This window comes from Paramormyrops kingsleyae, chromosome 9, assembly GCF_048594095.1.
Source record: "Paramormyrops kingsleyae isolate MSU_618 chromosome 9, PKINGS_0.4, whole genome shotgun sequence".
In the NCBI taxonomy this organism is placed as follows: domain Eukaryota; kingdom Metazoa; phylum Chordata; class Actinopteri; order Osteoglossiformes; family Mormyridae; genus Paramormyrops; species Paramormyrops kingsleyae.
Window position 1 is genome coordinate 19839960 of NC_132805.1, and position 12401 is coordinate 19852360.

General features: G+C 41.9%; 1 long non-coding RNA gene across 1 annotated transcript; it reads left to right on the forward strand.

The window, feature by feature from the left end:
- The first annotated feature begins 7491 nt into the window (after positions 1–7491).
- LOC140592506 (uncharacterized) lies at positions 7492–8863 on the forward strand. The gene is made up of 2 exons (XR_011992812.1): positions 7492–7683; positions 8614–8863. It is a non-coding gene; the product is annotated as an uncharacterized lncRNA (long non-coding RNA).
- Positions 8864–12401: the final 3538 nt, after the last annotated feature.

The window sequence follows — 12401 nt, forward strand, 5'->3', positions numbered from 1 at the left end:
AGTTGCACAAGAAGAGAAGAGAAGGGGGGGTTTTAACAAAGAAGACTCTAGTTAGGACACATTGGTTACATTCACTTTCCAGATTCTTCTGGTATACCATGAGAACATATATACAATGGTAGCTATACCAATCTATTTATTTAAATTTATATGTGTTCAAGTGCAAAGGGGTGAAATAGGTGATACTCCGTGAACATGGTTATAAGGGTGGCACACAAAACACTGAGATTGTCTAAGGACACATACAAACATAACCTATCTGTATATTGAGACTAGTAGTTGTGAGTAAATCAATATACAGGGTATACAAAAGCCAAACTTAAATGAAATTTCCTGCCTCTGTGCGATCTTGCTACACGCTCTGAACCTCAAACTTGCCTGAAACATCGCGAGACTCTCTCTCATTGGCCGTGAGGGGAGCTTCGCTACCAATCGTGTACATTACCTGGTGATGCAGCTCGCTGGACGAGCCTTCTAACCCAGGTTACTAAGCGATACTGGTAATTAGTGAATCCCATTTAAGTCTCACATTAACAGACTCACAGGGATACCGCAATTGAGTTTGGAGGAGCCGACCATTCGGCATAACAATTGATTAATAATCAGCATTAAATAATAATTAATTAAACTTTAATTAATTTAAACATATTGGTGGAGAATATTAAAATTTATTTGAGTTAATAATTCCTACAATAACAATAATCACAGACGTATGATTCCCCAAAAAACACCGTCAAGCTTTTTATGCCAAAATAATGTTGATCTTGAAGGTACAGAAAGATTGTTTTATCACAAAGCTCGGGGTTTGTCTGAAATTTCTTAAAAATGTCAGACTTGTCACAGCGGTACCACACAACAATTTTGACACAGAATGATGTGAGAGATGCAGAAGCTCCCACATCCCCCAAGAAGCCAAAGACATCTGCTCTGATGGATCTCCTTGGACCAGTGTACAAAGAAGAAGCCTCAGCATCAAAGAAAACTGTGACTGAAATGGTAAAAGAGGAAGTGGCAAGGTACAGGGAAGTCAAACCTGTTCTACTCTCTGAAAATCCACTAATCTGGTGGAAGATGCATGCAGAAGAGTATCCTCGTCTAGCACAACAAGCAAAGCGGTATCTCTGTGTGCCCGGAACTAGTGTTCCTGCTGAGAGAGTTTTCTCAACCGCTGGTGATCTAATCACAGCGCAAAGGAGCTGCCTTAGATCAGAACATGTTGATCAGCTGCTTTTTTTGCAGAAAAATCTGGTGATCAAAAATGATTAGGCTGTAGTTAAGAACTGTTAGTTTTATGGACAGTTAGAATGTTTTGTATACGCAGACAAGGGCTTTATGAAGGGCCTGTTTTGAACGTTTTGAATTTAGAAAAATGTTTTATTTCTTAAACATGTTTGAAGTTCTTAATAGATTTCACTGTTGCACATTTACAGTCTTTTTATTTTTTTACAGTAATGTGCATTTTGCAGTTTGTTTACATGGTGTACAACGGATGCACATATTTATGACTTCTTGTTACAGTGTTCATTTAAAATAAAAGTTGTTTAAAATAAACAACTGTGTGCACCATATTATTAATGTAGATTTGTATTTCAGTAATAAACTTAAGTAGGAGAGTTTAGTTACCAGCATTTATATCAAAATATGGATCCCATGTCTGCAAAACTAACATTTTAGATGAAATATTGATAGCTAATCGATATCGAATCGAATCGAATAGAAACCATAAAAATAAGAATCGAATCGAATCGCCGAATTGGTCACAATACCCAGCCCTATAATAGAGTAGTATCTAACATAATGAAGACAGTAGACATGGGAACCAATGTTAGGCCGGCAGGATGGGGTCCCCATGCAGTGGAAAAATCAGGAACTGACAGTATGTGACCAGGGTAACTCGCCCCAGTCAGCAGGGAAACAGGAACCCAACACAGAACTTGTCCCAGTCAGCAGGAAAACAGGAACCCATCATAGATGCTCGCAGGGCTGCAAGGATTGCTGGGATTGCTGCGAGAGAGTGGTGTTGAGCTGCAGCGATTGTTTGGGATTGTTTTTTGGAGTGTTTTGAGTGTTTGTGTGCTTTACCTGTTTACGTGGGTGACTGTTTATTTCTATTTATTGTTCTTATTTCGGTCGGCGTGAGTGCTTGTCTGTCCTGTCTGTTAATTAACAGCGCGATTATTACCGACAGAGAGCTGCGGGTGCGGCGTTTTTCTGTCCGCGTTTAAACTCCGTAACAAACACCCGCGGGGCGATTATAACTAATAATATCTAATGTCGGTATCGCTACCCGGCGCCGGAAAAGGACAGTTGCTCCTGAGCTTTGCTCGGTCGCCAGTCGGGGCCGGGAGGACATTTTCCACTTTTTTCCCGCTCCGGCAGTAGCCTGCTGTGAGGGGGTTTTTGTGGTTTTTCGACCTCCCAAGAGCAACTTCGATTTTGCCTTGTTTTTAGTTCATACTTGGTTCAGGCAGAGGTTCTTCTGGTAAGTAGTAGTAAATTTATCAGGTTTAAAATTTTAAATAAAATAATAATTAAGTTCCGTTTTAACACAAGTAATAACTTATTTTAGTGTACTCCGCACGTTACTGCATTTATTGTTACGCAAATTAATCTTTATAGTTAAATACACTATATAAATTTACTGGGCTGGGAGTACGGGGTCATAGTGAGTTAGTTAATTATGGGGCCGGCTCAGTGTTGCGTTTGCAAGATGTTTGCCCTTCTGGACGTTAGTGTCCAGTCGGACTTCATCTGCGAGCGATGTAAGCTAGTGGACTCACTCATGGTCAAGGTTCGCGACCCTGAGGAGCAACTGGCTCTCATCCAATGCAACAGTGAGTTAGATGAGCTAGTTGATACGCCGTTTAGGGAGATGGTGTGTACGCCACTAGCGGGGGGGAGGGAGAATGAAGAGCAGAGAGGTCGAGAGAGCTGGGTGACCGTAGGTCGTAGACGCAGGAAAAGGCGTACACATGTTACAGAGGCAGCATCACCTGAGGTGTCTGTGTCTAACAGGTTTCAGGTGCTTCCAGCTTTAGAGCCGGAAGGGACTGGGGAAGCAGGTGGGCCCTTGGGCACTGAGGAGCCCCCTCCCCCCAGAAAGAGGGAGGTTGTGGTAGTGGGGGATTCAATTATTAAGGGAGTAGACAGTTATGTGTGCACGCGTGATAGAGGGTCCCATACGGTGTCTTGCCTGCCTGGTGCCCAGGTAGGAGACCTTCCAGATCGTGTGGACAAGCTTTTGGCCCCAGCTGGGGTGGATCCAGTTGTCGTGGTGCATGTTGGCACCAACGACATAGGCAAGGGTAGAAGGGCTGTTCTACAGGATAAATTTATAGATGTCGCAAATAAGCTTAGAAGCAGAACGTCCATGGTGGTATTTTCTGAAATACTCCCCGTGCCACGCGCAAGTCAGGCTAAGTTAGCTGAGATAAGGAGATTAAATGCGTGGCTAAAAGGATGGTGTAGGAAAGAGGGGTTTAGGTTTATGGGGCACTGGAGGACCTTCTGGAACAGGTGGGACCTGTTCAAGCCGGATGGGTTGCATCTGAACCGGAGGGGAACCAGTGTACTGGGAAGGCGTATTTGTAGAGTAGTTGAGGAATGTTTAAACTAGGGACTGGGGGGGCAGGGAGGTTAGTTAAGTATGTAACTGGGGGGAAACGGAAAGCCCCAAAAAATCATATTATAAGTAGGCACTGTAATAGGCATACCCTTTGTTGTCTGTATTTAAACGCCAGGAGTATTAGGAATAAAATTCATGATTTAGAGGCTCTTATCTCATCAGACTCTTATGATATTATAGCAATAACTGAAACGTGGTTGAGTGATAAGGATGGACAAGAATATAATATGGATGGTTACACATTGTTCCGTAAAGACCGTATAGGTAAGAAGGGAGGTGGTGTTGCAGTATATGTAAAGGAAAACTTGCAGGCAAGGGAGCTTACTGATATAAGTAAAAGTACGGAAGCTATATGGGTAAAATTAGATGCTACAAACTCAAATAGCCTAATTGTCGGTGTTTGTTACAGAGCACCCAATGTAGCTGCTGAGGAAAGCAGATTGTTATACAGTGATATTAGGATTATGAGCAATAAAAATGATGTGGTAGTTATGGGTGATTTTAATCTACCGGGGATGCAGTGGGACATTGTTGCTGGCTCTTCTGAAAATGAATTTGAGATGGTGGAATTAGTACAGGATTGTTTTTTTACTCAGTTTGTTAACACCCCTACCAGGGGAGATGCCATTCTTGATCTTGTTTTGTCTAATAACCAGGACAGGATTGGTAAATTAGACGTTTTAGAACCACTTGACAGTAGCGATCATAACATGGTTAAATTTGAGGTTAAGTTTAGTGCCCGAAGAGCAAAGTCCAAATCAAAAATATATAATGTTAGGAAGGCTAACTTCAATTGTATGAGATTAAAACTAGAAACTGTGAACTGGATGGAGTTAAATAACAAAACTGTTGAAGAGGCATGGGAATTTTTTAAAAGCACATTATTGCAAGTGCAAGAGGACTTCATACCTGTTTCCAGCAAGAATAAATCTAGGAAATTGCAACCTAGGTGGTTTAATAGGGAATTTGTCAAACTATAGGCCAATCAGTCTAACTGGTAAAGTTATGGAGGCTATAATCAAAGAGAAAATGGTAGATTACCTGGACTCAAATAACATTTTGAGGGATAGCCAGCATGGATTTAGGAGAGGTAGATCCTGTTTAACAAATCTGTTGGAGTTTTTTGAGGAAGCTACTCAGGAAGTTGATGATAAGAAGGCCTATGATGTCATCTACTTAGATTTCCAAAAGGCTTTTGATGTTGTTCCCCACAAGAGGCTCTCACTTAAACTCAAAGGACAGGTATTTTAGGAACTGTAGCGACCTGGATTGATAACTGGTTAATGGATAGGAAGCAGCGAGTAGTTATAAGAGGCTCAATGTCACAGTGGGCCTGCGCTCATAGTGGGGTACCGCAGGGTTCAATTTTAGGACCACTTTTGTTCCTAATTTACATAAATGATATAGACACCAATATATACAGTAAACTGGTGAAATTTGCAGATGACACCAAGGTGGGTGGTGTAGCAGATACTGAACTAGCGGCTCAGCAGCTACAGCGGGATCTTGATTTAATTAGTGACTGGGCCGATACCTGGCAGATGAAATTTAACATAGACAAATGTAACCCAGGTAGCATTCCCATATGGGGCCCATATGGGAAAGACATGGGCCATCTGGGCTGGCCCAGCTCACATTTTACCCATGTGGGGCCCATATGGGCAGAATCTGGGCAAACCCATATGGGGCTGAACGATATGGGCCCCATATGGGCAGGATCTGGGCAAACCCATATGGGTGAAATGTGGGCTGAACGATATGGGCCCCATATGGGCAGGATCTGGGCAAACCCATATGGGTGAAATGTGGGCTGAACGATATGGGCCCCTTATGGGCAGGATCTGGGCAACCCCATATGGGTGAAATGTGGGCTGAACGATAAGGGCCCCTTATGGGCAGGATCTGGGCAACCCCATATGGGTTAAATGTGGGCTGAACGATGTGGGTCCCATATGGGCAGGATCTGGGCAACCCCATATGGGTGAAATGTGGGCTGAACGATATGGGTCCCATATGGGCAGGATCTGGGCAAACCCATATGGGTTAAATGTGGGCTGAACGATATGGGTCCCATATGGGCAGGATCTGGGCAACCCCATATGGGTTAAATGTGGGCTGAACGATATGGGTCCCATATGGGCAGGATCTGGGCAACCCCATATGGGTGAAATGTGGGCTGAACGATATGGGCCCCATATGGGCAGGATCTGGGCAAACCCATATGGGTGAAATGTGGGCTGAACGATATGGGTCCCATATGGGCAGGATCTGGGCAACCCCATATGGGTGAAATGTGGGCTGAACGATATGGGTCCCATATGGGCAGGATCTGGGCAAACCCATATGGGTTAAATGTGGGCTGAACGATATGGGTCCCATATGGGCAGGATCTGGGCAACCCCATATGGGTTAAATGTGGGCTGAACGATATGGGTCCCATATGGGCAGGATCTGGGCAACCCCATATGGGTGAAATGTGGGCTGAACGATATGGGCCCCATATGGGCAGGATCTGGGCAAACCCATATGGGTGAAATGTGGCTGAACGCAATATGGGTAACACGTGATTTTGTCTAAAAAATTACTGCTGTTATAATTGTTCTGAACACGCATACAATTGCTTGATTCTTAATATTTAATTAAGTTTCTGAGTGGAAATTTGAAACCCCCAGAATTACACGAGAATTAACGTCCCAAATGTTGAGCTCCGGAATGCGATCTTGAAAAGTTCACACCAGGAATTGATTTATTTATACCTAGTCCTGATAAGATTGTGGAGAATAAAGGTGGACAGAGTGGAAAATGAAAAATAAACATATGGTTCTGTACTGTGCTTTACTTTTTGGCTTTGTCCTTTACAGTAACTTTTTTGGAGTACTGAATACAGCAATTAATGTTATATATTAGTTATTCTGTTTTTGCAGTCATAAATGTACAGTATACAAATATTTTTGGTAGACGACCATACTCTTTTTACTATAGTCTTGCAGTTTCTAATTTACATGCCAGCAACAGTTTTGACTTATATACAAATATTTGACTTGTATAGTGTTTTCAATTTTTTGCTGTAGTGTGTAATGACCATGTTCATTAGCGTTTATTTAACCGACTGGCTTGATGTGTGATCTGAAAGCAGTGTTTGCTTTTGAGCAAAGATAATAGTTTTCAGAAGATTGTTTGATTTTGCAAGACGAGTGTAAGGTATTGTGAGTTCAGCTTGAATTTTAGGATTTGTGCTTATAGTGGTTTGAGAAAAAGAGAGGAGATTTTAGGAAATGTGTTTTAGCAATTCAGGAAAACTGTAAAATGTCAAGGCATGTCAGACGACTTTGAAAGTGGGTGATAGGCCTCAGACTTGATCCAGAGGGTTACAGTAAATACTTATTATTCTGTTTCTTTTATGGTCCTCTTTTTGTATCTGCTACTATGACAAAAAAAATCCCAGTCTATCTACCTAGTGCTGCTTCATTATTCCATCCTCTTTGTGCAATGTACAGTACTGTCAGCAAAACAGCATGATACTACCACCACCATGCTTGACCGTTGGTTCAGTGTTCTTAAGTTAGGAAAACAACCTCACCCTAACCCCTTCAAACATATCTCTTTTCATTGTGGCCAAGCAGAGATGACACATTCACACGTCATTGTCTCTGCCCCCCCAGCTCCCCCGTGAATGTGCAGTCACACGTCATTGTGACTGCTCCCCCATCCCCCGTCCCCCCCCCAGGGCGCATTTTAATATAGGCTATAGCTTTTGATAAGATCTGTGTTTTAGCTGATAATTACATCTAATGTTAAATCAATATTTTTATTTTTTTTTATAAACATCATAATAAAATAGGAGTGAATACATTTTATAAATAACATACTTGAAGACCACATACATACAGATTCATCAAACAAGTCATCAAACAATCAGTCAGAAAACAGGCACCTTTTGAAAAGGCCTGGCGGGCTAGAGCTGTACTGCGCATGCGCGATACATTCCAACGGCTATTTCACCGGACGTCCACCCGAAAAACTCCACAGAAGTTGAAAACTTTCCCGGTGCGTTTTAGGTAAGTAATTTTACAGTTGATTGTTTGATTGAAAAATACATTATAAACAGAGAGTTATATCAATTTGCATGCATCTGAACGTTCTTATATTTTTAACTACAGTTTCCAACTCAAATGCTTTTTGAGCATGTATGCGCTTTATTTTAAATTTACAACATTGTTTAATGTATATGACCGCCATTGTGTGTGTGTGTTTGTGTGTATATATGTATTAAAACGCCATCTAATCTATACTGTGATAGATGTTAAAGTATAAAGTACAATATTGTAGTCAGATCAGTTTAAAACATTTGTAACCATTTTTTCGTAACATCATGTAAAATGATGATTATTAAATTATAACTCAATTCAGCGGGAGAACAAATGTTATTTGCCAATGTAATCTAGTTCCTTTTTGATAATTATTTCAGAACGTCCTTTTTAAATGCACATGATGGACATATTGCATGTATCAAGCATTTTCCCAGCGCCTTGCTTTAGCGTCTCTCGTCCTTCACCTTAACGGGCCTGGGGGAGGGGTGTTTTAAAAGCCGAAACCTGTTTGCAAAGAAACACCATAGAGATGCGTAGAAGCATGGGCGTAAATTACGGGGGGGACTGAGGAAGAGGAAGGAGGGTTCAAATTTCCGTACATCGCGGTAAATTAATTGGCAGTCTGGCAAAGTTTTAAATAAATTGAGAAGTGGTAATATATTTAACATTAGTTTTTTTCAGTTTTAAATTTGTTTATGCTCTGCTGCTCCCAGTACAATAAAAATGCAGATATTATTGTATTTTTAGGTTGGTAATTGTTAGGTTGGTGATTTTAAACTTGTACTCTGGGATTGACTGATATAGTAATTTGATTATTTTTAGATAAACAGATAAAATATCACTTACTGCCAAATGGAATGCACAAATTTAATTAGATTATTCCTCACTTTTTTCCAGGTGCTGTGTGGAAAAATTCAAAAACGAAAGAGGCTACAAAAGATGAGGTGAAAGGAAGCATTACCTCATTCCTCTACAAAAAGAGACGCAGACAAGAGGCAGAGCAGAAGAGTGGCCCTTCCAAACAGGGGAGAGTGGAATTGGTGGACTAAGAGGTTTTTTTAATTTGTAAAATAAATGTAAACTGGTTTTTTATTTAATTGTGATGTCAGTGTGTGATTTTCCTTAAATAAATATTGCATAAAACTGATTTTAGGCCTATCTGCTTCTTTACTTTTGGTTCAGCCACAGTTTAACTTATCAGTTTAAGACAAATCCCACATCCTTGCCCATATGGGCTGGCCCACATTGTGCCCAGGTGATGTGGCCCATGTGGGGCCCAGATAAATCCCACATCATTTGCCCATATGGGCTGGCCCACATTGTGCCCAGGTGATGTGGCCCATGTGGGGCCCAGATAAATCCCACATCTTTGCCCATATGGGCCCCAGATAAATCCCACATCTTTGCCCATATGGGCCACAGATAAATCCCACATCTTTGCCCATATGGGCCCCAAATAAATCCCACATCATTTGCCCATATGGGCCCCAGATAAATCCCACATCTTTGCCCATATGGGCCCCAGACAAATCCCACATCTTTGCCCATATGGGCCCCAGATAAATCCCACATCTTTGCCCATATGGGCCCCAGATAAATCCCACATCATTTGCCCATATGGGCCACAGATAAATCCCACATCTTTGCCCATATGGGCTGGCCCACATTGTGCCCACATTGTGCCCAGGTAATTGGCCCATGTGGGGCCCAGCAATAACCCATACCGAACCCATTTGGGTTTTCTGGGCTGGCCCACATGGGGCCCATTTGATTCTTGGGTGCAGATTTTGATGGGGCCCATATGGGCCAACCCACATGGGCCCCATATTTTGGCCCACATTAAGCCCATATGGGGCCCATGTGGGAATGCTACCTGGGAAGGTACTCCATGTAGGGAGCAGAAATATAAAGTACAGGTATTTTATGGGACCTACTGAAATAAAGGTAGCTGATTATGAGAAAGACCTTGGTGTGTATGTTGATGCTTCCATGTCTCATTCTCGCCAGTGCGGGGAAGCAATAAAAAAGGCCAATAGGATGTTGGGGTATATCTCCAGGTGTGTGGAGTTTAAGTCAAGGGAGGTAATGCTAAGATTATACAATTCCTTGGTGAGACCTCACCTAGAATATTGTGTACAGGTTTGGTCACCATATCTTAAAAAGGACATAGCGGCCTTAGAAAAGGTGCAGCGTAGGGCCACAAGAATGATTCCTGGTCTTAGAGGAATGTCATACGAGGAAAGGTTATTTGAGCTAAATCTGTTCAGCCTCAAGCAAAGGAGACTGAGGGGGGACATGATCCAGGTCTATAAGATTCTAACAGGTTTGGATGCTGTTCAACCGAATAGTTACTTCAGCATTAGTTCAAATACAAGAACTCGTGGCCATAGGTGGAAATTAGCGGGAGAACATTTCAAACTGGATTTAAGGAAGCACTTCTTTACACAGCGTGTAGTCAGAGTATGGAATAGTCTTCCTGATAACGTAGTGCAAGCTGAATCCTTGGGTTCCTTTAAATCAGAGCTAGATAAGATTTTAACAACTCTGAGCTATTAGTTAAGTTCTCCCCAAGCGAGCTCGATGGGCCGAATGGCCTCCTCTCGTTTGTATAGTTCTTATGTTCTTATATAACAGATACGTATTTTAACTTTTTTCTTAACAATAAGGGGAGAACATGCACACACTGACTAATCGGAACAAAAGTCAAAATATGTTGTGGTCACGTAGATGGAAAAGTACAGAGAAGGGGGGGGGGGGCGACGCCCTAGAAGGCCAATAAAGGGGACAGAACCACACCGAGGATTTGAGCATCTTCTTGTATATGCTGATTGTATGACGGATAGTTGCTCCCAGATTGCAATCTGTTAGAGAATAAACTGGTGACTTGCAACTACTCCTCGACTCTGTTGTGAATCTCTTCTCATCAACGGACCCGGTGGGGCTCTGACTCCAACAATGCCTTCGTAACTACCAGACTAGACTACTGTAATGCCCTCCTTTCTGGTTGCCCGTCTGGTTTCTTAAATAAACTTCAGCTGGTACAAAATGCGGCAGCCAGAGTTCTCACAAACACTAAAAAATTTGATCACATCACACCAGTCTTATCCTCCCTTCATTGGTTACCAGTTAAGTCTCGGATTGACTATAAAATACTGCTGTTAACTCTATGGAGTGCACCAGGGGCCCCTTGCATGGGGGGGCATTTCTTCCCTCTTTGGAATAATTACCTTATAACTTCAGATATAAAAGTCACAGACACATGCCTGATACCTAAAATCAAAGTTGACCCCTTTACAATTGATTGTAGGAAGTTCAATAACGAAATGAATAACCTGTGTATAATTTATGGACATGCGAATATAACAAAAACAGCTGGAAAAATACAAAAACCTGTCTTTGTGTCTTGGATTTTTGTAAATATTTCAAAAACTACATGATGGAATAGGTCCAATTTTGAAAATCTGGTTCCCAAACTTGTTTTCTACATGTGTGGCCAATTTCATATCATTTGATGCAGCCCAACAGGTTTTACGGAGGAAAGAGCAAATGGTGCAACTGGGAGCTTTTCCTATCCAAAACCTAACCTAAACTAATCTGAAACTTATCCAAAATGGCAATAGTGTAACTAGCAGTGTTTTTTGGGGTAGCAACTTTCTTTCTAAATGCATTACCACTTATAGGTCATAAGTAACAATTTGTCACACATCATCACCACACATTTGTAGGAAAATCTATATTTTATTCACACGACTTGTGCCAAACTTATCCAAAACCTATCCAAAACCTATCCAAACTGGCCACAGTGTAACTAGCAGTGTTTTGGGATAGCGTCTTTCTTTCTAAATGCATTACCACTTATGGGTCATAAGAAACATTTTGTTTCTAACCCTAACCCTGCATAACTGTGCCCAAACAAAGCCCGACAAGTGCCCCGCATAACTGTGCCCAAACAAAGCCCGACAAGTGCCCCACATAACTGTGCCCAAACAAAGCCTGACAAGTGCCCCGCATAACTTTGCCCAAACAAAGCCGACAAGTGCCCCGCATAACTTTGCCCAAACAAAGCCGACAAGTACCGTACATAATGTTGCCCAAACAAAGCCGACAAGTACTGTACATAACTTTGCTCAAACAAGGCCGACAAGTGCCCCGCATAACTTTGCCCAAACAGAGCCCCGCGTAACTTTGCCCAAGTGAAAGCCAAAAGCGCTGCATTACTTTGAACACTTCAAAGCTTGACAAAGGCAATGCGGAACTTTTCCCAGTGTAACACAATACAATGTTACCAAAGCAAATGTTAATTGTAATTTGCTGAATCACGGAATTATAAAAATCTATAGAATAAAAGAGTAAAATGTAAACTGTAAATAAATGTACTTATGTCGAGCGTTGCATCCTCTCCGCGCAAAAAAGCGTCCTCCTCCATCGAATCAATGGATAAAAGCGACACTTTCTTCCCCCGAACCACTCTTCAAAATCATCTTCTGTGCTTTCTCAACAGTGAAAGTCATCCGAGCCATTTTTCTTCAGTCAAAAAAGTTGTTGTCCGAAAATAACTGGGTAAACTCACGGAGACTACGTGCGTAATGCGTACTCGAGACACTCCCACAAATACTGCACCTGCAGATAATAAGTTGCGCATTCATGTCCCCAGCGCGAAAAACAATGCCCAATCAGCACATCCC